Source organism: Lissotriton vulgaris, chromosome 5 (genome assembly GCF_964263255.1).
Source record: "Lissotriton vulgaris chromosome 5, aLisVul1.2, whole genome shotgun sequence".
Taxonomy (NCBI): Eukaryota; Metazoa; Chordata; class Amphibia; order Caudata; family Salamandridae; genus Lissotriton; species Lissotriton vulgaris.
Window position 1 is genome coordinate 1,294,472,241 of NC_141693.1, and position 27,211 is coordinate 1,294,499,451.

The following is a 27,211-nucleotide window of genomic DNA, read 5'->3' on the forward strand; positions in this document are numbered from 1 at the left end:
GCACAGAGAGGAGGCCACCAGAGGGCGCCAGAGGGCCAGTCTCTGACAGCCATCATCAAGCAGGACAGGGGAAGGCTACCCCTCCAACGACCAGGACCAGGATCCCGAGTGGAAAACTGCAACGGGGGAAAACTCACTGTGCCTGTGAGTGATTATTGTATTGGAAGCCTATATTGCAGCAGTGAATGTGGGCACTGCGTGTCAGTATAACGAACACTCATTTACCACATCTAAAGAAGCATTGTTCAGGGCAGGAAAATAAGGTCACCCCACCATACTTCTAATGCCTTAAATTGAGTCAACACAACTGACAGTGGTGGTGGCCCGTGATCCTTGAGAGAGCGCGCCGGCAGGCGGCGCCAAGTCAAGTCAAGGTAGGGCAAGGCAACCTGGCTCCTCAATAAACAGGCATTAAAGAAAGGGCAGCGAAAGGCCCAACAAGCTTAACAAGCTGTCCAACAAGCTGTCCAAAGGGGGCGAAAGGAAAACTCCAATGAGACAAGGAAACAGAAAAATAAACAAATAAAATAAATAAATAAATACACAAAAAAATCCAGATCAGCACATCCACCAACTGGGAGCGCAACCAAGTAGACAAACAGGAAGCAACCACCTGAGGGGCACTAACCCCAACTGCAAACCAGCAAACTTCTGACAGCGGGATGAGGTCCGGAAAAGTCAGGAAAGTAACCAACAACGCCCAGACTAGAAGGCGCGGGAAAAGTAAACCCAAGCCACCGGACGAAATCATACACCTGCAGGAACAGGAGCTAGCAACACCAGAAAACCAGTTGCGCGAGGACGACAAGGCAGATACACTCAGCAAACTTGGTCATAAGGGCAACCAACCAAAAATGTACTCAATCTTTTCTTTCCTGAAAGATCCAGGGTCGTTCTTAAGCTCTTCAATCAGCGATCTCAAGGGCCTTCCCTCCCCACTGGAACCTGCGGGATCTACCCAAATAACCGCCATCGACCCGGGAGGTGAAACAAGCGAGAACATAAGACAAGAAAAACCGGGGACAGAGAGAGACACTGGGGATGGCTGGGAGGAAGACCAAGAAAGGAAGAGGGAGAGTAACGCCAAGGGCAAAAGGGGAGCACACTCAATCAAGGAAAGCTCAACCCAAGCGGATTTGATTGGCACAGGCAAGGACGGCCAAAGCGAAATCCATAGCGCCTTCACCAGCTACAAGGAGGAAAGGGGCTATCCCCTTGAGCCAAGGATAGCTATCCTGCCAACGTTACAACCACAAATAACAGCAATAGAGAAGGGGCAAAATTATCAAGAGCCCATAAACAACAGAAAACAACTCACGCCCAGAAAATCGGAGTCACCATTTCCAACAAAGCCAACAAAAATGGACTACAAAATACAGGATCAGTTAAAAGCAAATACAGGACCCATCATTAGTAAACAAGCAACTAATATTACCACTAATCAGGCCCACGAGCAACCGCAACATCGAGAACACTCACAAGAGGACGTCGGAAGAGAACCAGGAATATCATCAAAAAATGTAGAAAAAGAAGAACCGGAAGAGACAGAAAAAAACGAGCTCGATCAAACAGATACCTCCAAATTAGAGAACACCGGCCAGCTCACAACAGAGGAGTGGGAGAGGCTAGTAGCATCTTACTCCCCAGTTATCCCACAGGTGGAGGATAGTCAACAAGTTCCTGATAAAATCCCAATCACAGAAGAGTCTTCTAGTGGAACAGAAATACTATGGTCATCCTTGCTAAACACCCTACAGCTATCAATAAAGGCCATGCAGTATCACTCGGACAAAATGGATATGCAACTTTCCCTTCTAAACTTTCTAGCGATACATGTAGCAAACATCGACAACAAGCTTGCAGACATGAACGACATGATCAAAAGAGTACAAGCTGAAACAAAAATAGAGCTGCCAAGCTGCGCCTGCTACACAATAATGGACAAACTCTCATCGATTGGACTCTCACCGGGAACCAAGAAAGGGCAGAAGGCACAAAACTTGAGCAGGGACGGTCCAACATGCCAGAATACCTCGGGGAAAAACAAAGTTGAAACTTATGCCGAGGTGGCATGGAAAGCAACACAAACCCCTGCAGAATCACAACAAAAGGTTAGCTCGGAACAAAAGAGCCCACAGCTCAGTGATTCGCAGGGACAACAGGGGCAGGATCCAGAAACCACGAACTATAACAGCACTCGAAACAAGAGTTCGGGGACAGAAAGCCCTGAAAAACTCAGGGATTTAAACAAACAAGGTCGAAAACAGAAAAGAAAAGGAAGAAAAAAGACAAGCAACATAAAAGCTTATTTCAAAGTGGCAAACCCAACATCGGAAAGGGATCAGGAAGTAGATACAGACAGGCAAACAGCGACCATAACAACCTCACCGGCTAAAGAAATTAAACAAATCTCATTAAGTCAAAACCACAATCACAAAGGCAGTAATATGACCAATAAGCGTCAAACAGAATTCAGTCGAGAAAAAAGCAAGCTCACAAATGAAACAGAGAGGACAAACATTACAGCAAGGTCGGGAGCTTCACTAACAGTCCCCAAGGGAACCCCTGAGTTACAGGGCCCAATGCAGGAAGAAGACAAGGAGCCCATAGAAGCCCGAGACGAAAAGCAACCACTTCCAAAAAGAGCCGACCAGACCCTGATAAAACCAGACATTGAAGAACATACGCAACGGGGCCACAAGCAGAAGGAAGTTGAAAAAGGCATAATTCTATTTATCCCGGAGTACAGGTCAAGAGGCAGAGGGGATATACTCAATCGAGGTAACATACTACACTTACTGTCCACCATTAGCAACTTGAAGGACATAAAAACAAACAACCTTGAATCTGTGGAGTTTGAACACCACAGTCACCTGTCCGAACAAGAGGTAACCAAAACCACATGGGCTACGCAGGAAATAACTGAAAGAATCATGGAGTCTGAACAACGTTTTAAAACATGGGGGATTCGCCTAAAAATACAGGAAATAACAGGATACCCAGAACCACTAAGCCAAGCACAAAAAGAGAGACTCGACTGCCTCGAAAACAAACAAAATTCAGAGAAAAGCACAAGCGTCCTGAAAGGAGCCAGAAGCATTTCAGTCTCCAAGACAGACATATACCCACCGAGCGCAAGGAAAGCCCAAGGACCAATCCGAGACGAGGACTGGTACTGGGTAGCAAGGACCATCAATACAAGGCCTGAGAAGAAATGACAAAGCTCGCCACAAAACAATCCAAAAAACCATCAATTAAGAATTTGTTCCTGGAACATAAATGGCCTAGGAAATAAAGCAGACGACGCGCAGCTTCTACTATACCTCCAGAATTTTGATATAATTGCCCTTCAAGAGACCTGGTCAGATGAGCCGTACCAAATACAGGGCTTTAAAGCACACCACACACCAGCTTCAAGAAATGCTAAATATGGCCATTCAAAAGGTGGCCAAACAACTTACACCTCTATAAAGAGCATAAATGAAATAAAAAGTAAAGACGCCACACAGTCAGGGAACAACAGCATAAAAACAATAGAGCTGGAACTAGGGGGAAAAGACCAAAATCAAAAGCTAATACTGCTAAACGTATATGTTCACCCCCGGGAAAAAAAAGCCGGGATTAAACTACTAATTGCAGAAGTAACAAAGATACTGTCAGAGGAGTCAACAACCAACATCTTAGTAACAGGGGACTTTAATATGTACCTAGGCGGGCCCCAGCTAAGGGACTCATTCCTAGAAGAACATTTTAACATATGGGGAATCCCCCAACAGGTGGCCAGCAAATGGGGAAAACAAAGCAGATTGTCAAGAGAAAGCCTGAAAGATTTGGAACATCTCAACCTTGTAGCTCTAAACGGCCGTTTCATAAACGACATCCCATCGGCAGCCACTTTTCACAACACAATGGCAAGCTCCACAATAGACCTCACATTCTCATCTCTACAACTGTTTGGCAAAATTCGGGATTTTCGAATAGGAACAACCGCAGCCAGCGACCACCTACCACAAGAGATCACTCTTGACACCTATGGGGCCGCGGCCACCTTACCAGTAGCCAATGTGGGATTATCATACTTGGTTATACAAAAAAGGATAAAATGCAAAACGCACAACTTAGAAGGCATCGAAAAAGAAGCGAAAAAACTGTGGGAAAAAAGCAAAGAGTCCCGGACAGATAATCTAAGCCGATGGGAATCATTCACCAGCAGCCTTGGAACTGCCCAAACAGGCTCAAAAACAGCCTTTAAAAACTTGGAAAATCAAAACCAACCAAGCTCCAAAAAGAGATCTCGCAACAAGGAAGAGGAAGACAAGAAAATAAAACGGAACACCAATTTAAAGATTCACAAGAAAAACATCAACAAACTATTGAGGCAACTACACCGAGAAGGCCCGAACAAAGAAGTCCAAAAGGAACTGCAAAAACAAAAATCCATCAAGAAGAAATTAATCTGGAACCTGAAAAGGGAGGCAGAGGATGACCTATGGGCAAAGCTGCTCCATGATGCAAAAGGAATAAACACCAGTGGAAGATTCTGGAACAGTGAAAGACCTCCAGGATACCAGAAAACCCAGCATAAACTCACACATCACCGAAGAAGCCTGGTCTGAATTTCTATGGCTCCATTTCAATACAACAACAAATAACTCCGCCAAGAAGACATTAGAACTCAATAGAAAAAACTCAGACTGCATACAACAAACAGAGTCAACTTTAAAGTGCTTCTCAGAAAAACAAATCATAAGCAGGATAGCAAAAGGGAAGACAGAGGGGGCGCCAGGCCCCAACGGAATTCCTCCCATTTTGTACAAACGAAAACCGGAATATTGGGCAGCAGCCCTATTGCCACTATTCAAACAGATTTCTGAAACGGGAACGATTCCCGACTCATGGAAAGGCTCAATAATAGCTCCCATCCATAAGAAAGGCAGCAAAAATGAACCAAAAAATTACAGACTCGTTGCTCTAATTGACAATGAGGCCAAATACTATGCTGGCCTATTACTAGAGGAGCTCACAGAATGGGTAAATGAAAATGCAGTAATCCCCATCACCCAAACAGGCTTTCGGAAAAAACTAGGAACAATGACAAACATTATGGCCCTAACTCTGCTAATTGAATCCGCCAAACTCGCCAGTTCACCCCTCTATATATGCTTCATCGACTTCACCTCCGCTTTCGATAACATCAGCAGAAATTTACTATGGGAGAAGCTTGCCAACAGGAAAATGCCGACAACTTTACTATCACAACTGGTGCTATTACACACGGACACATGGGTACAAATCAAGCTAGGCTCAGGAGACTACCTGTCAAGAAAAGTACAGACGACCAAGGGCCTCAAACAAGGGTGCGTTCTAGCCCCGACCCTCTTCAATATTTTTATGTCGGATCTTTCTCCAATGCTAGACGAATGCAATCCTCACGCCCCAAAACTAGGAGGACTTACAGTCTCAAACTTGATGTACGCCGATGATATCGTGCTCATTAGCCGGACGCCGATAGGGCTACAACACCTAATCAACACAACATACACCCACGCAGCCACGAACGGCCTCAGCATAAACCTCTCCAAAACAAAAGCCATGAGAGTAAATGGGAAGCCGGCCACATCTAAATTTCGCTGGCAAATGGGAGGCCTAACAGTGGAAACCGTGGACGAGTACAAATACCTGGGTGTAATTGTTGACAGTAAAGGGACATTCCTCCCTCAGAAGGAAGCAATATCAAGGAGAGGTACCACAATATCAGCTGCACTGAGAAACCTTAAAAAGAAAGTATCTGGCCGCAGTTTCACTCCACTCCTACAAATAATCCAAGCAAAACTAACACCGGCTATTACCTATGGAAGTGAATGTCTCCGAGGAAGGGACGCACAGATACTGAACAAAACAACAGCCAGGGCAATGCGAATGTTATTCAATCTGCCCAAATACACTTCACAAGCACAGATAAGACTCGAATTTGGCCTGAGAAACCGAGTAACAGAAAGAATGGGGGTCTATGCCAAAAGTTGGCACAAAATACGAGGAGCCGATGCCTCATCCATGGATTATCATCTCTGGAACGAGCTATCAGGGAGAAACACGAGCGCTGCAGCAAATTACCTAAAGCACTCCATAGAAACTTTGGAGCTACAAGAAGCCTGGAAGAGCAACATCTCTCATAATTTGTTCAAACAACTAGCAAATAAATCTGTAAGGACCAAGTCTCTAATAGAGGACAAAGCTGCACTAACGAAAAGGGCACACGGCTGGATCGTCATCCAAAACTACACCAGCAGCTCATGCCAAAGCTACTTAGGAGCCGGTTTCACACGGTCTACAAAGGAGAAATTCATACAACTAAGGCTGGGCATCCTCCCATCTCAAATCCATCTTCCCCCGTGGAAACGGCCACAAAAGCCACCAAGTTGCCGATTATGTGGGGACACAAAAGAGGATATCCTTCACTTAATATGCATCTGTAAAGGTCTGGACAAAGAGCGCCGACAACATCTAAAGCCAACCCTAAAGAAACTGGGAATAAGGACATGCCGGCAGGCAGTCAAAGCATGCTTTGATGGAAAAAACTTCCAATTAGCAAGTCATCTGGTAAAATTCCTGGAAAAAGCTGGTAAGAAGCAGAATGACAGAAGGGAGAGCCCGGAAGACACTAATCCACTTAACATCTAACTCCGACTACAGTCCCATCAAGCCGCTACCACAAACTCAAGCCACAATTACCACGGATGGATTACGAACCCCAAAGAATCTGTAAAGGCTGCAGTGAGTCTGCGAGCTTGCCTTTTATTCTTTATTCTTTATTCTCTTCCAGTTTACAAAATGACTTAGTATTTAGATAACCGAAAGCCTAATCGTTTTCCAACATATATTTTTTTTGCTCAAGTAAGCTCTTAGAACATTTTTAAAATTAATCTAACTGAAATGTTTGATAGTCATATTTTACTAGACAAAGTTTTTTTTTTTAAGTTCATTCACATGTAAATATGCTGATTGCAATGGTTTTAATTAACTGAGCAATAAAAAATTATTCTATTATTCTATTATTCTATTCTTTTATATCCAAATAAAGATCCCTTTGACTTTGACTTTGACTCCACATTTTCCGGTTAACTGTCAAAAATCACTCATGCACCTCATAATGAGTCCACCGCTGGCTCTGTTGTGGGAGATTCCGATGCCCATGGTTAAATAGGGATTCAAATATTTAGGTATATATGTTACAAAAAATCTCCTGGCTTTTTACAAGCAAAACTTCAGACCATCACTGGAACGTTTAGGAAGAGACCTACAGTACTGGGAGACCTTGCCGCTTTCCATGTAATGGAGAGCGGCGATGACCCTCCCATGAATGATCTGTGCTTTACAAAATATCCTGTACTTAGTGCCCAATTTTTTTTTTCTTAGAACAGGGGCAGCCTTCCAGCTTTTACTTTGGGGAACTGGCCCTCCCCGGATCGCCCTCCAGAAACTCACTAGGGGAGTATACCATGGGAGGATTGGACTACTGGATATCCGTAAATATTATTGGGCCACACTATTGACAGTAATTAATGAATTAGTCTTCTCACCATCGGATGATCCGGAAACAAGTCTGGACTGGTTTGCATGGGGTGGAGAGGGTTACCGACACATATGAGAACATTAGCCCAAATTTGTAGAGAGGCCCAAATTTGGAGAGAGTTGGGATAGAAATGATGATTGACTGAGATGATCCCTCTCTGGTCCAGTGATCTCTTGCCTGAGGTGTGCAAACTACAAGGTTTTGCCAAATGGAAATTTATAGGAGTCACTATATTGACTTCATGGCCAACCAGCTGGAAGAGTGTGTGAAGACCGCACTGGACAAGGTAATTCCTGAAACAAGAGTTAAAGTAAAATCTATTGCCTCCCCTTGGTTCACAGAGGAACTGAAAATAAAGAAAACTGCTAGTAGAGTAGCAGAAAGGCAGTGGAGAAAAACAGAAACTAGTGAAGACCGTAAAAACTATAAACTGATTCATTTTCTTTACTTGGAAAATATAAAGGAAGCTAAATCCAGCTATCTTACACAAAGAATTAATAAAGCTGCTCACTCCTCCAAAGAATTATTTAAAATACTAAATGAGTTCACTGCTCCCCAGGTGGAACAATCATCTCTCACCCCCACCCTGGAGTGGGTTAATGCATTGGCCGCACATTTCCATAATAAAATCAAGTCCATCTATTCTATGTTTACAACCCCGGATCTAATGACACCTTAATCGGTGAGGTATCACCCTGTAGTCCCTTGATTCCTCACCATACAGAGGGCGCTCTGCTTATGGAATTTGAGCCCACCACGGCTGAAGAAGTGCTAGTTGCACTGGAAAAAGTGAAATTGGGCTCTCCCACTGATTCGCTAGCCCCTCGTAAGTGCAATGAAATATTTCCTTGCTTGGCCTGCTCTCTCTCTAAAATCTATAATACTTCTTTTGAGCTGGCATCTATGCCTAGCAGCTGGAAGGTGGCCCAGGTAAAACCTATCCTTAAAAAGCCCACTAGTGATCCCACCATTGCCTCTAATTACAGGCCCATATCTTTATTACCTTATTTCTGAAAGGTAAAGGAACACCTTGTTAACAAACGTGTCTCCAATTTTGTAGAAACACATTCACTTTTAGATACGTCGCAATCGGGCTTCCGTGCTGCCCATGACACTAAAACGGCAGTGATGGAAGTGGTGGATAACATTCGTCTCACACCGGACAGAGGTGATTTCGCATTTTTGATTTTAATAGATCTCTCAGCAGCCTTTGACACCATCTCCCACAGCATCCTTCATCAACAGCTGTGGGAGATTGGTGTCAGAGGCAAGGCTCTGGCCTGGTTCAAGAGTTTCCTTGCCGATCGGCATACTTACCTCAGGATTAACTCTTTGGAATCCAGTAGGATGCCTCTCACTGTGGGGGTACCTCAAGGTTCCATTTTGAGTCCCATGTTATTTAACATTTATCTCACTCCTCTGGCCAGAATGATAAAATCCTATGGTTTCACCACAGTGTCCTACGCGGACGATACGCAGGTTCTTATTACCTGTAGTTCAGACGCCTTTGACCCCTGCACCAGCTTTAAGAGATGTATGATCCATATCAGTGAATGGATGAATGATAATAAACTTCAACTTAATTTCAGTAAAACTGAAATTATGCTATTCGGTAAGGTGAAGAAACAGTGGTCACACGACTGGTGGCCTACAGAATTGGGCCCATGTCCGGAGCCCAAAGAGGTGGTTCGTGACCTGGGAATAATACTCGATTGTGCCCTTTCTATGAAGGCTCAGATTACCCAAGTATCTGGTATCTGTTATGGTATACTACAGAAATTGCGGAAGATTTATAGGTGGCTACCCATCGAATCCAGGAAACCTTTGGTCCAGGGATTGGTTGTTAGCCGCCTGGATTATGGCAACTGTTAGACCTGGGTAACCTGGACTACATAGGGTAGTTTGGCACAGAGCAGTCCCAGCAATACTCCAAGGCAATTGTGTAGTGCTTACAACCCCACTCACAATAACTCAGCGACTTACCACTGCTCAAATCAACCCGGAATGGGTTCGTGTTCACCCCTTCACTGTACGGAGGTAACTAGTTCACTTTCTCTCCTCCCGCTCCCAGGGTGCTGTTCCCCGCTTACTTCAGGGTTTGAAGGCTGTCCCTTGAAACTCGGACACGCTCCGGCACTGGTCCTGAACCCGGTAGCTGAATGAGGGGCAGGACTTCACAGCGGTTCCGCAGCGCCTCTCCTCTCTGAGATCGCGGAGCTCCGGGGTTCTGTCACGCAGGACGACTGCCGCTGCAGATTCTGCCAGAATCCCTCCGGCGCCGACTCCTTCCGCGGTAAGCTCCGCCTTCTTCGTCCGGCCTCTCCACACACTGGTACGCCTCCTCCGATTCCGGCGTCAGCTTCCTGCCTCTGTTCCCCGCCTCAGCTCCGCCTTCCGACGTCACCTGGGGCTTCCTCCTTTCACTCCTGGAATCTCCGACGAGCCGCGTCTTCTCCTCAGCGGCCGTCGACCACGTCACCCGATGAGAGAGAACTCCTCCAGTTACCGCTATGTCAGCGATGTCTCTCCTTCTCCTCACCGTAAGTGCGTTGCCTGCTCACACCTTGCGCCTTGATTATTTCGTGAACAATCTCCACAATAGACTTATGCAGAGTCTTGTAGGTCCTTGAGAGCAGACAGACCTTGGGCTACTTCCCTGATTTAAGACTTCAGGTGATAAGTGCCAAATCCTGCTTTAAGGTTAATAATCAGAATCACATGACAAGGTTCGGTCAGTCCCAGAGGGGCAACGTCAGTACAAGAATCCAGCCGGCCCACAGGTCGATCTATCCCTGTGAAAGCGCTGTCCTCCTCATAGGTTTGCCTCTCTCCTGTCTCGGTCCACACAAACCAAATGGCCACCCTTGACTTGGCCTTATATAGGCTGACCTCGGACTCTTAGAACCTGCTAGTGGGTTCCAGAACCTTCTTCATTGAATCCAATGGGACTGCTTCACTGAAGTGACTGTTATGGCAGTTGCTGGACACCATTTTAGGTTTCTAAGCGTCCCTAGATTTTCAGAAGCTTGACTAGGCCTCACAGAAAATGAAGGGAAAGATGGCGACATAGTCAAGGAACACCTAGCCCCCTGACAACACTGAAAAATCCTTGTGAACATAAAAAAAATAGAAACACTAGGAGGCTAAGGGTGACAAAAATAAATAATAATGGTTAGAACACCCCCAGAGGCAGACAGGTCTAACACACGTCCCCCCCAGCTGAAAGTGGGGAGAGCTACCCAACCCCTTGGGAGTTCTCATCACTAAGGCGGAAATACCTAGAAAGACCGTCTGCATTGGCGTGGTCCATTCCAGGCCGATGTTTCACCCGGAAGTCCATTCCCTGTAGGGAGATGGACCACCTCAACAACTTGGGATTTTCCCCCCTTCATTTGCATCAGCCAACGAAGGGGCCGGTGGTCGGTCTGAACCAGGAAGTGTGAGCCAAACAAGTATGGACGCAGCTTCTTCAGAGCCCAAACCACCGAAAGGCTATGCGCTCAATAGAACTCCACCTCTGTTCCCTGGGGAGTAGTCTCCTGGACAGGAAGACCACGGGTTGATCCAAGCCCTCATCATTTAGTTGCGATAACACTGCCCCAATGCCATGTTCTGACGCATCTGTTTGGACAATGAATTCTCTTGAGAAATCAGGGGCCCTGAGTATTGGAGCAGTACACAATGCTTGTTTCAAAGTCACAAAGGCTCGCTGACAAGCCTCCGTCCAGACTACCCGTCGGGGTTGTTTCTTTGAAGTAAGTTCAGTGAGGGGTGCCACAATGGTGCCATACCCCTTCACGAAGTGACGGTAGTATCCAGTGAGGCCCAGGAAGGCTCGGACCTCGGTTTGAGTCTTGGGGGGCTCCCAGGCCATGATAGCCTTGATCTTCGCCTGGAGGGGCTGCACCATCCCTCTGCCCACCAAGTGGCCTAGGTACACCACCGACCCCTGCCCGATCTGACACTTGCTGGCCTTGATTGTCAAGCCAGCCTGTTGCAGGGCCTGGAGAACAGCTTGCAAGTGTTGAAAATGATCCTCCCAACTACTACTGAAGACAGCAATGTCATCCAGATAAGCAGCAGAAAAAGCTTCCATACCAGAGAGGACCTTGTTCACCAGCCGCTGAAAAGTGGCAGGGGCGTTCTTGAGCCCAAAGGGCATCACGCAGAACTGGTAGTGACCCTGAGGCGTGGAGAAGGCTGACCTTTCCTTTGCTCCATCAGTAAGGGAAATCTGCCAGTACCCTGAAGTAAGGTCAAAGGTACTCAAGTATTGAGCAGCTCCCAGCCGTTCAATGAGTTCATCCGCCCTTGGGATCGGATGAGCATCAGTCTTTGTTACTGAATTTAGTCCTCGGTAATCCACACAGAATCTCAATTCGGGTGTGGCGCCCGGCGGGGCAGCTTTTGGTACCACAACCACCGGACTGGACCAAGGGCTACTAGAAGGTTCAATCACTCCTAGCTCCAGCATCTTAGCGACTTCACCATGGATGCTGGCCTTCACCTTGTCTGACAGCCGGTAGATCTTAGACTTCACAGGTGGGCTGTCTCCTGTGTCCACATCATGGGTACACAGGTGGGTTCTTCCCGGGACAAGGGAGAACAGCGGGGAAAATTGCCCCAGGATCTGACGGCAATCTCTCTGCTGTTCAGGAGTCAGGGATGGTGAGAGAATCACTCCCTCCACCGACCCATCCTTTTCCTGAGACGAGAAAAGATCAGGGAGAGGCTCGCTTTCCTCTTCCTCTGCTCCATCGGTCACCATCATCAAGACGACCTCGGGCCTCTCATGGTGTGGCTTGAGGCGATTGGCATGAAGCACCCGGTGGGGCTGTCTCGGGGTCTTAAGGTCCACCAAGTAAGTGGCCTTACCCTTTTTCTCCAATACCTCAAAGGGGCCTGTCCAACGATCCTGGAGGGCATTTAGCTCTCCAGGTTCCATCACCCACACTTTTTGTCCAGGCTCCAGTTCCACTGGGTGAGCATTGTGGTCACACCACTCCTTCATTACTGCTTGACTGACTTCCAAGTTGTCAGAAGCTTGCTTCCACAACTTTGCCATTTGGCTCCGGAAGGCCAGCATGTAGCTCACCACGTCCTGGGGAAGCTTCCTGGGAGTCTTTTCCCATCCGTCCTTCACCAGGCTGAGAGGACCCCGTACAGGGTGCCCATACAGAAGTTCGAAGGGGCTGAAGCCCACTCCCTTCTGTGGCACTTCCCTGTAGGAAAACAAGAGACAGGGTAGGAGGACGTCCCATTTCCTCCGCAGGCTCTCAGGCAGACTTCTTATCATGCCTTTCAAGGTTTTATTAAACCTTTCCACAAGTCCATTGGTCTGTGGGTGATAAGGAGTGGTAAACCGGTAGGTGACACCACACTCCTTCCACATAGCCCGCATGTAAGCTGATAGGAAGTTGGTCCCCCTGTCGGACACAACCTCCTTGGGGAAACCCACTCGGGTGAAGATCCCCATCAGGGCCCGTGCCACTGCAGGTGCAGTGATGGTCCTCAGAGGAATTGCCTCTGGGTACCTTGTGGCATGATCCACTAGAACCAAGATGAACCTGTGACCAGCCGAAGTTGGTGGATCCAATGGCCCTACAATGTCGATGCCCACCCTTTCAAAGGGGGTGCTAACAACAGGAAGTTGTTCCAGGGGAGCTTTCAGCTTCACCCCTGTTTTCCCACTGGCTTGGCAAGACACACACGTCCGACAGTAGGTATCAGACGCCACTCTCATCCGAGGCCCGTAAAAGTGGGGGACAAGCCGGGCAAAGGTCTTGTCCTGACCCAAGTGACCTGCCAAGGGTATCTCGTGAGCCAGTTCTAGAAGAAAGGCTCTAAAACATTGAGGGACCACCAAGGCCCTGGATGAACCATGTCCGGGTGCCTTGGGCTCACTGAAGAGGAGTCCTTCCTCCCAGTAAATCTGGTAGTTCCCTACAACGTTCCCTGCTGCCTGGGCTATGGCCTGTTGCCGCAGCCCCTCAAGAGTAGGACACTCCTTCTGAGCTTTGCAGAATTCCTCCCTGGAAGGACCTCCCTCCACATGCCACTCAGCAGGGATGGGTAGGTTCTCCAAGGAAGTAACATTCTCCTCCGTGGACTCCAGATCCACCTCCGCAGGTGGCCTATCTACCTCACGAGGTAGAGATGTTGAGGCAGGTTCCTCCTGCCTACTGTCCTTCTCTTCTCTGGCAGCGGGCTGGGCCATTGTTCCAGGCTCCAGCGTAAGCGAACTCCCCCTCCGGGTAGTCGCGGACCTTGTGCTGACACAGGCCCAGTCAGGTGTACCCAGCATCTCAGAATGAGTCTGGTATTCCACCTCCCTCCAAGCATTGTGCTCCATGTCATTTCCTAACAGGCAATCGACAGGCACGGCAAGGCTTACGGCAACTCGAAGTGAACCTGCAACCCCTCCCCACTCAAAGGGAACCTCGGCCACGGGATAGTGGCCCAATCTGCTGTCAGCCATCACAGCGGGATGGAGTACATTTGGGATGACCTGCTCTGGAGACACCAGATGACTTCTCACCATAGTCATACTGGCTCCTGTGTCTCTCAGAGCCTCCCCTCTATGGTCATTGATGGTGACCCACTGCTCATACTTGGTAGTATTTGAGGGCAATTGGGTCTTTGGAACCATCTCCTTATCTCCCAGGGACACTAAAGTGACACCCGCCCACTCCCCACCCTTAACCAAAGGCATCTCCTCCCCGAGCACTACACTAGTTATTCCCGGGGCTTTTCCTCCAGTGGGAGGGGGTGGTCTTTTTGGGCATCTCACGTCTCCTTTATAGTGTCCCACACCACCACACTCAAAGCAATGGACAACCCTTGGCTGCTGGCTTTGGCCAGGATTAGGGTTTCGGGGTGGGTTAGCCTTAGAGATGAATCCTCTGCCCCTTCCTTGAGAAGTATTTTGTGGACCTTTTGAGAACTCCCTCTTATTATCTCCCCCCTCTTTCTTCTGGGGGGCGCCCTGTCCAGACTTCTGGGAATCCCCTCCAGTCCCCTTCGAGGACACCCGGGTACTAGCCCAGATGTCCGCCTCCTCAGCAAGCTTCCTGGGGCTAGTCAGCTTGCTGTCCACCAGGTGTTGTCGCAGCTCGGGAAAGCATTTCTCGAGTAGGTTTTCCTTGAGTATGAGGTCATATAAACCTTCATAGTCCCCTACCTCACTGCCTTTCACCCAACCCTCCAAGGCCTTTTTTGCATAATCCAAGAAATCCACCCAATTTTGTGTGCTTAATTTGTGACTCCCCCTAAACTTTTGATGGTATTTTTCCGGGGTTTGTCCAAACTTTCTCACCAGCGCCACTTTCATTGTAGGGTAGTGGGTTTGCTCATCCCGCTCCAGGGCCAACAAGGTATCCCTTCCAGCAGGTGGCATGTACTTATACAGCCCCCCCCCCCCCCAGTGGGTTTCCAAGATCCCATGGGCCCTTAAGGAGACCTCATAGACGGCTAGCCACTTGGCAATATCATCACCTGGGGTGTAGCTAGCAATGACATCCTTGGGTAAGTAGGGTCTGGGTTCTCTGGTGATCTCTTTGTTTTCGCTGCCACCATTGTTAGGATTGGGGGACCCTAATGTTAAGGCTTTAAGGTCTAGCTCCTTTATTGTTAGTTTGTGGGCCAACCTCCTCCCTCTCCATTTCTAATCTAGCTAACTCCAATTTCAGTCTCCTCTCTTCCCTCCTGTTTTCCAGCTCGGCTTCAGTAAAGCTCCTCACTGAGACACTGCTGCCCTCCCTTGAAAGTGTCCTGGGACCTGTCAGCAGATTCCCCCCTTCAGTTTGGTACAGCAGCCCTGCCCCAAGGACAGTGTCTCTATCACTCTCTTCTGTCTCCCGTTCCTCCTCTGTATGAGCTTCCACCCATGCCCTCAAGCTTGTCTGCAACTCTCTTTTCTTGGCACCTTTCTTGAAGAACACCCCCTGTCGTTGACACCACTCTCTAAGTTGGGCCACAGTGTAGGTCTCTATCTCTTCAAGGTTCAATTCCATTTTTCAAATATGGTATCAAATGGGCACTCAGGAGAGAACTTAAGAAGTGTAATTTGAGGACAACCTCCACCCACCACCAGGAGTAAATTTGGAAAATCAAAATATAAATTTGGGAGACCGCTTGGAGAAAACTCCAGGTGTAGGCCCTTGGTAAGCACTGCGTTACTACTAAGTGAGTGTAAGCACAAATCCGTTATCCCACTGCTGAAGCACCAATTATGTTAGACCTGGGTAACCTGGACTACATAGGGTAGTTTGGCACAGAGCAGTCCCAGCAATACTCCAAGGCAATTGTGTAGTGCTTACAACCCCACTCACAATAACTCAGCGACTTACCACTGCTCAAATCAACCCAGAATGGGTTCGTGTTCACCCCTTCACTGTACGGAGGTAACTAGTTCACTTTCTCTCCTCCCGCTCCCAGGGTGCTGTTCCCAGCTTACTTCAGGGTTTGAAGGCTGTCCCTTGAAACTCGGACACGCTCCGGCACTGGTCCTGAACCCGGTAGCTGAATGAGGGGCAGGACTTCACAGCGGCTCCGCAGTGCCTCTCCTCTCTGAGATCGCGGAGCTCCGGGGTTCTGTCACGCAGGACGACTGCCGCTGCAGATTCTGCCAGACTCCCTCCGGCGCCGACTCCTTCCGCGGCAAGCTCCGCCTTCTTCTTCCGGCCTCTCCACACACTGGTACGCCTCCTCCGATTCCGGCGTCAGCCTCCTGCCTCTGTTCCCCGCATCCGCACCGCCTTCCGACGTCACCTGGGGCTTCCTCCTTTCACTCCTGGAATCTCCGATGAGCCGCGTCTTCTCCTCAGCGGCCGTCGACCACGTCACCCGATGAGAGGGAACTCCTCCAGTTACCGCTATGTCAGCGATGCCTCTCCTTCTCCTCACCGTAAGTGCGTTGCCTGCTCACACCTTGCTCCTTGATTATATCGTGAACAATCTCCACAATAGACTTATGCAGAGTCTTGTAGGTCCTTGAGAGCAGACAGACCTTGGGCTACTTCCCTGATTTAAGACTTCAGGTGATAAGTGCCAAATCCTGCTTTAAGGTTAATAATCAGAATCACATGACAAGGTTTGGTCAGTCCCAGAGGGGCAACGTCAGTACAAGAATCCAGCCGGCCCACAGGTCGATCTATCCCTGTGAAAGCGCTGTCCTCCTCATAGGTTTGCCTCTCTCCTGTCTCGGTCCACACACACCAAATGGCCACCCTTGACTTGGCCTTATATAGGCTGACCTCGGACTCTTAGAACCTGCTAGTGGGTTCCAGAACCTTCTTCATTGAATCCAATGGGACTGCTTCACTGAAGTGACTGTTATGGCAGTTGCTGGACACCATTTTAGGTTTCTAAGCGTCCCTAGATTTTCAGGAGCTTGACTAGGCCTCACAGAAAATGAAGGGGAATCCCTATAGGCTACAAAATAGCCAGGATGGATCGGCCATTGAAAATTGGTGGCGGGATAGCGATAGTACACAAGGAGGAAATCAATGTTAACATTCTGGATGAAATATGTACCCCTGAACTAGAACTTATGATTTTCAATCTTAACTTTTCCACAAAATCTAGCAGGAAAGGAGCGTTAATATACCGCCCCCCTGGTCCATGCAAAAACACCTCTGTGACATTAATGGAAGCTCTGGCACCCCATGTATGTGATAACTCAGACTTCATTCTCTTAGGGGACTTCAACATTCACAGTGAGGTCGTAAACAACTCCGAAGTTAAAACCTTTATTAGTGATCTAAGCTCACTAGGTTTAAAACAGGTCAACAATGGGTCCACCCATACGGCGGGACACACGTTGGACCTAATCTTCACTGACTCTTTATCTATCGAATGCTCCCTCCCTTACCAAGTAGACTGGACAGATCACTATGTTCTGGAATTCTCCACCTCCCCTCCCACCCCTCACACCCAAAAACATCATACCTTACCCTGTAAAAGAAGACCCTGGCACAGATTAACTCAAGAAAACTTCTGTAAAGCATTTGGAAAGCCCACAATGAGTGGAAATGACAACATAGACAAAGCCCTACAGGAATATGAAGAAATGCTGTTGCATACAATTGATAAGACCATCCCTTTGAGAACTTTTAAACCTAAACCCGCTCCTAAACAGGAGATATGGTTCTCGGAAAGTCTGAGACTATCCAAACAAGCCACACGGAAGTTAGAAAAGAAATGGAGGGTCTCCCGCCTAGACAGCGACAAACATATCTACAAAGAGTCTTTGAAAGCATACCACAAAGAAATCCGATCAGCACGGAAGAGCCACATAGCCTCACAGCTTTTAGCGGCCGGCAATAACTCCAAGACCCTGTATCAGATTTTACTGACCTTCACTAAACCCACTGCCTGTGAAAGTCCGGAAGTGGCATCGCAACAATTATGCGACAATATCTCCCACTTCTTTACAAATAAAATCGATGCCATATATGACAAAATCCTACTTTCCAACTCGACATACAGTACTACAAACAACCTCATAACAAACCCTGCTAGTCCTCTCCCTCCTGAGAACTCCCTTTCAGTATTTTCCCCTATTCAGATTGAGGAAGTACTGGCGCTTACGTCCCAGATAAAGAGTGGCTCCCCCACAGACATTATCCCAGCACCTATTATGCCCACTCTAGCTAAAGCCCTAGGACCTACCATCCAGAGATTAATAAATCTCTCACTTAGTACGGGGCAGGTCCCACTTGGATGGAAAAAGGCACTGGTTAAACCTCTCAGGAAAAATACCACCATTTCCTGGAGTGAGCTTAACAATCTCAGACCAATATCCTTACTCCCCTTCTTGGGCAAAATCACAGAAAAACATGTGAATAAACATCTGTCGAGATACATTGAGTCTGCAGGGGTACTGGATCCATCACAATCGGGCTTCAGGCCCAAACACAGTACGGAGACCGCTCTAATGTCAGTCGCAGACGATTTGCATATGTACCAGGATGGGGGGTTTTCCGTCATCCTGGTGCTACTAGATCTGTCTGCGGCGTTTGACACCCTATTCTCATGACCAGGCTGGAGAACATCGGCCTAAAAGATGAAGCCCTCGAATGGGTAAGGAGTTTCCTAACCAATCGGACCCAACAGGTAACCATGGGCAATTTTCGGTCAGAGGAAGTTGAGATCACCAAGGGGGTGCCACAGGGCTCATGCTTGAGCCCAACTCTTTTTAACATATATGTGGCACCCCTGGCCAACATCTTGAGAGCATATGGATTTGTTCCAATATCCTATGCTGACGATACTCAACTCCTCTTTCCCTTTAAAACCTTAACACCCGAAGTTAGGAACTCCTTCTCCTTGGGAATGAAAGCGGTAGCACACTAGATGTCTTCCAACTTTTTACAATGCAATGTTGGAAAGACGGAAGTCATGTTGTTTGGGGGGGTAAGACAACTCTGGACTCCGGACTGGTGGCCACAAGACCTTGGCCAGTACCAGAGCCGAAACCATCTGTAAAAAACCTGGGGGTCCGGCTGGACCAGGAACTTTCCCTCAAGCAACACGCCAACCAGGTGGTGGGATCATGCTTCCACATAATTGGTATGCTACGCAAAATCTTCCCCCTCCTGCCAGATGCCAGCAGAAGAACATTGGTACAGGCACTAGTCATGAGCCGTCTTGACTATTGTAACGGCCTGTTGCTAGCTGCCAATGAGGGAGTCATGGCAAGACTGCAGGTAGTCCAGAATACGGCTGCCCGTCTAGTCCTAAATGCGCCCCTCGCTCCCCTTCTAAACCCCTACTGGAAAAGCTCCATTGGCTACCTATCAGACAGAGGGCTAAATTCAAGGTATGCTGTACCATACATAAGAGTCTCAATGGTATGGGTCTGGCATACCTGGCCACCAAATTTGTCCCCTACAAGCCCTCCCGCCCACTTCGCTCGAGCGAACAAGGCCTTCTAGTAGTGCCTAGGGCAAGGAAGGCAAGACAGGGCAGTAAAGCTCTCTCAATAGCTGGACCGTCTCTTTGGAATAGCCTTCCCAACTCCCTAAGGCTTTGCACAGAATACCTTCCCTTCAGGAAGATGCTAAAGACCCTCCTTTTCAGCTCCTAGACAGCTTATGTTCTCCCGATCGCACTGTGGCAGATGTCAAAAGCACGGAGATGCTCCCATGGGAGTCGATACCAGCGCTATACAAGCCAGTAAAAAAAAAAAAAAAAAAAAAAAAGGGAAAGATGGCGACATAGTCAAGGAACACCTAGCCCCCTGACAACACTGAAAAATCCTGGTGAACATAAAAAAATAGAAACACTAGGAGGCTAAGGGTGACAAAAATAAATAATAATGGTTAGAACACCCCCAGAGGCAGACAGGTCTAACAGCAACGCAATGTATACCTCTATCAATGAGGGCCTGTTAACTAAGCTACAAACCCTTCAAAATGCTGCTGCACGCTTGGTGCTAGGTCTGCCTCCAAGGTCCCCCTCCTTGCCCTGTCTTAGACAATTGCACTGGCTCCCAGTACGACAAAGAAGCCAGTTTAAGATCCTTAGCCTCACGCATAAACTTTTACATGGGACAGGACCTTACTATCTTGTCGAGAAAGTGGCCAGGTATAAACCCTCCAGAGCCTTAAGGTCCAGTACTAAAATCCTTCTGGTACAGCCCAGGGTTAGAACGTCGAGGATGGGATGTAGAGCCTTTTCCTACCTAGCCCCTCAAATTATGGAACAAACTACCTACACATCTGCAGTCTCTTTCCAACCATCAGGCTTTTCGTAAGGGCTTGAAAACCTGGCTCTTTTCTAATTGATCTCTCCTCCGCCCCCTTTCATACCAGGTTGTCGTTTGTAGCTAAGCGCCTTGAGACTTTTGTGATATGTGCGCTATACAAGAGACTATGACTATGACTACACTAGGCGATGTACGGCAGGGAAATTCTTTACTGATCTTGACTTTTTTACCTGACAAATATAACTAGCAGTTACACAAACTTGTAAATATATCCAACTTAAACATGCGATTGCTGTACATATACCCGCCGCCACACCCATGAAGGAGTCCTCCCCACTTGAAAATCGTGTCTTGATGGACTGATTATCCAGCAAATCTATTTCCCTCATATACAGAAAGATACTCAACAACGCTCCTGATCCTCCGCTGGTCCTAAAGACAAAATGGGAAATGGAGGTTGTACAATTTGAGGAGGGTGAGTGGGAGGAGGAGGCATTAGGAGCCCCCCGAGAGACTTCGATCAGATTGGGATTTCAGCTGGTCCTGTTGTACATATTGCATTGATCATATTTTTCCCTGCACTATACTTCACATTATAGGTAGAACCCCCACAGTGACCTGCTTGCGAGGCTGTGGAGAGGAAGGGATTTTTCCACTTAATATTTGGGACTGCCCATGAATAAGAACATATTGGTCTGCCATTAGTTGCATGATGCACATAACCACAGGATACCAAATACCAGACACAATCCGAGGATGCCCCAAGAAATAGGATAAGGTATGGTCTGCTTGGAGAGCAGAAAGAAGGGGAGGGAGTGATCGGGATGGGGACTCTACTTGAACTCAATTATTTTTTTCTGCTGATAAAATTCAATAAAAAAGATTTCTTTAAAAAAACAACAGCATGTTGAAAGCCTAAAAAAACCAAAAACATTCTGCGATCTTTCTTAGGCACGGCCAGCTGTTGCTTCAGATACATTAGTGACTTTGCCACTGAGTTCCCCATTAGGAAATTTGACAAAGATGACTATTCCCTTCCAGTGGTCTTCTGAATGTGACCGAAGTTTCAAGAAGATCAAGCACGCAATTGAAAATTCAACTGAAATGGCTTTTTTTTAATCCAAAGTTACATACTGAGACCATAGTAGATGCAAGTCCGGTAGATTTGGGTGTGATCCTTGCTCAAAGCAATGGACATCCAAATGCTCAGAGACAAAGAGACAAAGAGACAAAGACTGAACATGCCAATTCTCAGCCAGACAAAGAGAGCCTGACTGTGGTGTCGGCTTGTGAACATTTTCATGTGTTTCTGTATGGAAGGCATTTCACCCTTGTCGCTGACCACCAAGCTTTGCTCACCATTTTCGGAAATCCAAAAACCAAGATGCCCCCTCGCTTCAAGTGGTGGAGTTTGCAATTGCAAGAGTATGATTACACTATCAATTGCAGGATTACAGGATCAGAACTCCACAGATTACATCTCCCGACTGCTGTTACAGAGTCACAGTGCAACATCTAAAGCGGCTGAGGAGTATATCAATTTCATAGAAATGTCTAGCCCCCTGCAGTTATATCCATTGAGCAGATCATTGCTGCTGCCAAAATAGACAGAGACATTCTCACACTCCGGGATATTATAGCAATGTAATCATGGAGAAAACTTACTCAACCCCACACAGACAACGTTGAATATTACAAATTCAAAAATGTGTAGGAAGAACTTTCTGCCATTCAATAAGATATTGTACTAAGAGGTTGGTGAATCATCATACCGGAGAGCTTGAGGCAACAAGTCATTGAAATGGCACACGAAGGACATTGTGGCATTGTAGGCACCAAGAGAGACCTCAGAGAGTGTGGTTTCCTTACCTTGATGAACAGGTGAAGAAGGAACTGAAAGCATGTCACCTATGTAACTGCTTATCCCCAAAGACAACACAACATTCGCTAAAAATGTCTGACCTACCTAAACAAGCGTGGGAGAAAATTGCAATTCATTTCTTCTGACCCTTAAACAACGGACATCATCTCATGGTAGTTATTGATAAGTGCTAATTTTTTCCCTCAGTGGAAGATTTATCATCAATCACCCATGACAAAGGCATCGAGAGGCTGGATTATATTTTCGCAGTTTGGGGTGTTCCCTCCTTTTGTAAATCTGACAACCGTCCACCTCTCAATCACTGAGAATTTAAGGACTTTCTTAGTGTCTTGAATGTCAAGCATCAAAAAAGCAGACCTCTTTGGTCACAAGCAAATGGTGTTGTTAAACTTTTTTTGCAAGCAATACAACGACTCATTGAGTGACTCTAGTGTATATTTGTTGTCCATACTTTTTATTTAACAAAGGGGGAGATGTAGTGTCATGGGATAATGTGCAGTAGGACCCTTGTGGTCATCTGCAGACTCCTTCCAAAGTTACGTAATCATTTGGGAGGTATCTGGATGGGGTCAATAAAGTTTATGGCGTAGTGAGTTCATTTAACAGTTGCATGCTGAAGAATAATGATGTATGCTACAGAGCTCCATGTGTAGCAGGGTCATTTGCGTGCTCCAGAGCTAGGGACGATGCAACAGCCTTCTGGTCGCACCAACGTTTCATGACCTCCTGGCTAGCTTCTAGATTCACGTTGGCTTTGTACCAGAAGCACTTCATCTAGGTATGGAGTGCCAACATGTAGCTCACCACATCCTGGGGGGTCTTCATGGGAGCTTGCTCCCAGCCCTCCTTCACGAGACGGAGAGTTCCTGTCACAGGGTGCCCATATAGAGTTGTAAAGGGCCTGGTATCTCTATATAAGAAAATAAGAGGCATATCAAGAGGATGTCCCACTTCCACCTCAATGGCTCTGGCTGGCCAATGAGCATGGCCTTTCAGGGTCTTGTTCAACCTCTCAACAAGCCTATTAGTTCGAGAGTGGTAAGTAGTGGAGAACTGCTTCCACGTAGACTTCATGTACGTCAACATGATGTTGGTACCATGGTTGGATACCATCTCCTTTGGGAACCCCACATGGGTAAAGTTGCCATCAATGCCCTAGCTACAGCGTGTGCAGTCACTGATCTTAGAGTTATAGCCTTCGTGTACTGGATGGCGTGGTTTAACCCCTTGCATGCTGATGACGACCCCCAGCCGTCATGCACCACGGCGCTCGTATGCTGATGACGGCTGGGGGCCGTCATGAACCCGCCCACTTGCGATTTTGCCACACAGGCGCAGAATCGCGGCCGCATGCAAGGGGTTAACATGACCAGGATGGCCCTGTTGCCAATGGCTTTCTTGGGGTCCCGAGGCCCAACAATGTCAATGCTGATCCGTTCAAAGGGTGTTCTAATGGCAGGGTATGGTGACAGGGGAGTGCTCCAGAGCCAGTAGAAGTAGGTGAATAGCCTACTTTTAAAGGCCTTGTCCTGCCCTAGAGGTCTTGCTGGGGTACATCATGAACCAACTCCAGTAGGATGGCCCTGTAGATATGGAGGGCCACCAAAACATGGGTTGCACCAGGCTTGTAACCTTAGGCTCACTATTCAGGATACTGTTCTCCCAGTAAATCAGGTGAACACCAGAGGTGTGGCCAGCTGCTTAGGCCACAGCATGCTGCCGCATCCCCTCAATAGTAAATGTAAATGTGGGATACTTGTAAAGCGCACTGTTACTCTACCCGAGTGTCCTGGCGCTATAGACCGCTGGGGAACCCGTCCTGGTTTTCCCTGTGAGATGGTCCCTTACTGGGTATCTCCAGGGTGAAACCAGGCATCCCCGGCGTGTGTGGGGGGCCGTTGTGGAGATGAGGTAAGCTTAATGCCCAGAGTTACCGAGTGTGCTCCCTGGTTAGAGTAGGCACTGAGGCGAGAATTATCAAGTCTGTTGACCCTGGTCCAAGACCCTGCCGCGTCGGGAATTGAACCCTGGTCCCGGGCCGTTCTCTGCTTACAGGTCTGCCGCCTCTAACCAGTGAGCCACACCACTCCACACTCCTTCTGTGCCTTGCAGAACTCCTCCCTGTTGGAACCCCCTTCCTTTGGCCAGTTGGCTTTCGCAGGCAGGCTTCCCCGGATGGCAGTTTCTTCTCCTGTAGGCTCCAGGGTGCCTCCCTCAGGTTCAGCCTCCTCCTGAACCATGGGATTTTCAGGATTGAGTTTCCTGTGCCCCATGTCCTTCATCATTTTGGCAGGCACCTGGGCTACTGTTTCAGGCTCCAGGTCCTCCTGACTAGCCTCTTGGGTGGCTTGGACCATGTAGTCAGGCACTCCCCCTCAAGCAACCTTAACATTCCAAGTGTGACCTGAGCTCCACTTCTTCCCGATAGTGTGCTCTAGGTCACTGCCAAGCAGACAGTCCACCAGCATGGACGGACTCACAGCTGCCCTTAAGGAACTTGAGACCCCCCCACTCATAGGGAACCACATGGTTGTCAACTGGTGAAATGCATTCAGGACTAACTGCTCTGAGGTCACTGGAGAACATCTGACAATTGTCAAGCTGACTCCAGTGTCTCTCCGAGCCTCCACCCAGTCGATGGTTAGCCAATGGCTGGATTTTCTACTGTTACTAGGCATGTGAGTTCTCTGCACCATCTCTCTGTCAACAGGGGATACTAGGGTAACCTCTATTATGTACTCCACACTATCTGGGACAGTCTTCTGCCCAAGCTTTACACAAACCAAACCTGGTGTCTGCTCACCAGGAGGGCTGTGCCCACTTGGGACACTTGGCATCCCCCTTGTAGTGCCCAACCAGTTGACAATCATAGCACTTTGGGAGTGACTTCCCTGATGACTTACTGTCAGGATACATTTTTTTCTGCTTTTCAGGTGGTGTTTGGGAGCCCAGAGCCTTTGAGCTAGTTTGGAGACCTTTAGGGAAAATCCAGTTTTTATGTCAGTCTCCCCTGTCCTTGTTCAGGTGGGGACCCTGGCCTCCCTTGTGGCGATCCCCAAGATACCTTCTTGTGGACGCTGGTGCTGATCCAAAGGTCTGTCTCCTTGGCAAGCTCCAAGGGGTCAGCTAGCTTGCTGCCAGTAATGTTTTGCTGCAGATCTGCAAAACAAAGACTAGACATATGCTCTTGGAAGTCAAATTGTACAGCCTTTGATAATACCTTACTTCTCTGCCCTTCACCCAACTCATCCTGTCCCTCTCCTCACTATGAATATGCTTCCAAAGGCAGGCCTCACAATCACCTCAGGGATCCTATGCATTTGCAAAGCTATCTCATAAGCTTCAAACTATTTGCCAATGCTGTTCCCCACAACAAAGTCAGGTACTAGACCCTTCGAGAAGTAGACCCTCCTGTCTTCAGAGGGCACTGAAGAGGTGCTGCCACCATCACTGATGGGCTCTGCATGACTCATCTTGATGTTCAGCTCCTTCAGGCAATACTCATGGCAATTTTCTTTCATCCATGGCCAGTTTCTCCTCTTCCATTCTCAACTGTGCCATCTGCAGCATAAACACCCTCTCTGCTTTCCTTTCTGCCATCTCCCGTGGGGGTAGGTTGTGGAGGGTACAGTGCTTCCTGCTGTGCCATTGAGTTCAAATTCAGGGGTCAAGTTATTCTCATCAGCTGATTCCTGCATCTCAGGGAGGCCCTCTTGTTATCCTTCCACCTCATCTGTCCCTCTGTGGCTTTAACAAATTACTGGCGAGCTTCCTATCAGGCCCGCAGAACCTTTTGGTGCTCTACCTTCCTGGTGCCCCTGGTCTCAGAACCTACAGAGATCAGCTGCGGAGTCCCCCCCGGGATCCACACTGAGTCCAGGAGAGCGTTTACCCAGCCGCTTGTCAGCAGCAAGTTAGACTACGACAACACACTCTACGCTGGCACCACCCAAAAATGTCAAAAGAAATTGCTGTTTCTTCCGAACACCTCCACTAGACTTATCCTGGACATTCCCCACCACAGCCTCATCTTCGGCCACCTGAGAGACCTCCACTGGCTCCCAATCAACAAAAGAATCACATTCAAGCTCCTCACACATGCCTACAAAGCCCTTCAAAACACCGGATCTGAATACCTCAACCATCGCCTCTGCTTCTACACACCCAACAAACATCTCTGCTCTATCCAACTGGCCCTGGCCACTAAGCCATGGATCTGCAAGACCTCGGCTGGAGTAAGAGCCTTCTCCTACCTCTCTCCGAAGACCTAGAACTCCGTGCCTCTGCATCGCTGTTAGTCACTGTCACTGCATCAATTCAGGAAGAACCTCAAGACCTGGCTCTTCGACTGAATTGCCAAACCTCCCTCCCTCGGTCCCTCCCCCTCCCCCACCCCCACCCCAGCACCTTGAGACACTTTTGGATGATTAGCCATGCTCTACAAGAACCCTGATTGATTAATTGGCCAGAAGTTTCCTCTCCTTGCAGAACTCCTTGAGTTGGGCCACATTGGAGAATTCCATGTTGCACCTCAAATTTCATTCTTGCAGGTGTGGTTTCAGACATAACAGTCAGACCAAGAATTTGGGTGAAAAAAAGCCAATAAGGGAGATTTTTAACTTATATTGGACTTAAGCATGGGGATGGTAGTGTACACCAAATCACTATGTGGCGCTGCACAAACACAAGTCTTATCCTCACCCCTGATTACCATTGTAAGAAACTGGGTTATTGGTTGACTGGGGTATGAGTCCAGGTCAAGCAGCAACCACACACCAACTCTAAATTAACCTGTACTCAACCCTCTGGTTGTTTGGCACAGAGCAGTCAGGTTTAAATTAGAGGCAATGTGTGAAGTATTGGTGCAACACTTCAAACCGTACTAAAGTGAAACCACCACATAAAAAATGGATCCCACACCAAGTTAGAAGAGTAGAGCTTTCTTTAATACATAAAACAAGACAAAAACAACAAAACTCCAATTAATGGACCCAATGTATGGAATTTTAAAGATTTCAGTGAAAATAGAACTAAAAAGCACTAAGCG

General features: G+C 47.8%; 1 protein-coding gene across 1 annotated transcript in view; it reads left to right on the top strand.

Moving 5' to 3' along the window:
• The window catches only part of LOC147712494 (uncharacterized), a 708,529-nt gene that overhangs the window by 404,640 nt on the left and 276,678 nt on the right, over positions 1-27,211 (top strand). The window lies entirely within an intron of this gene.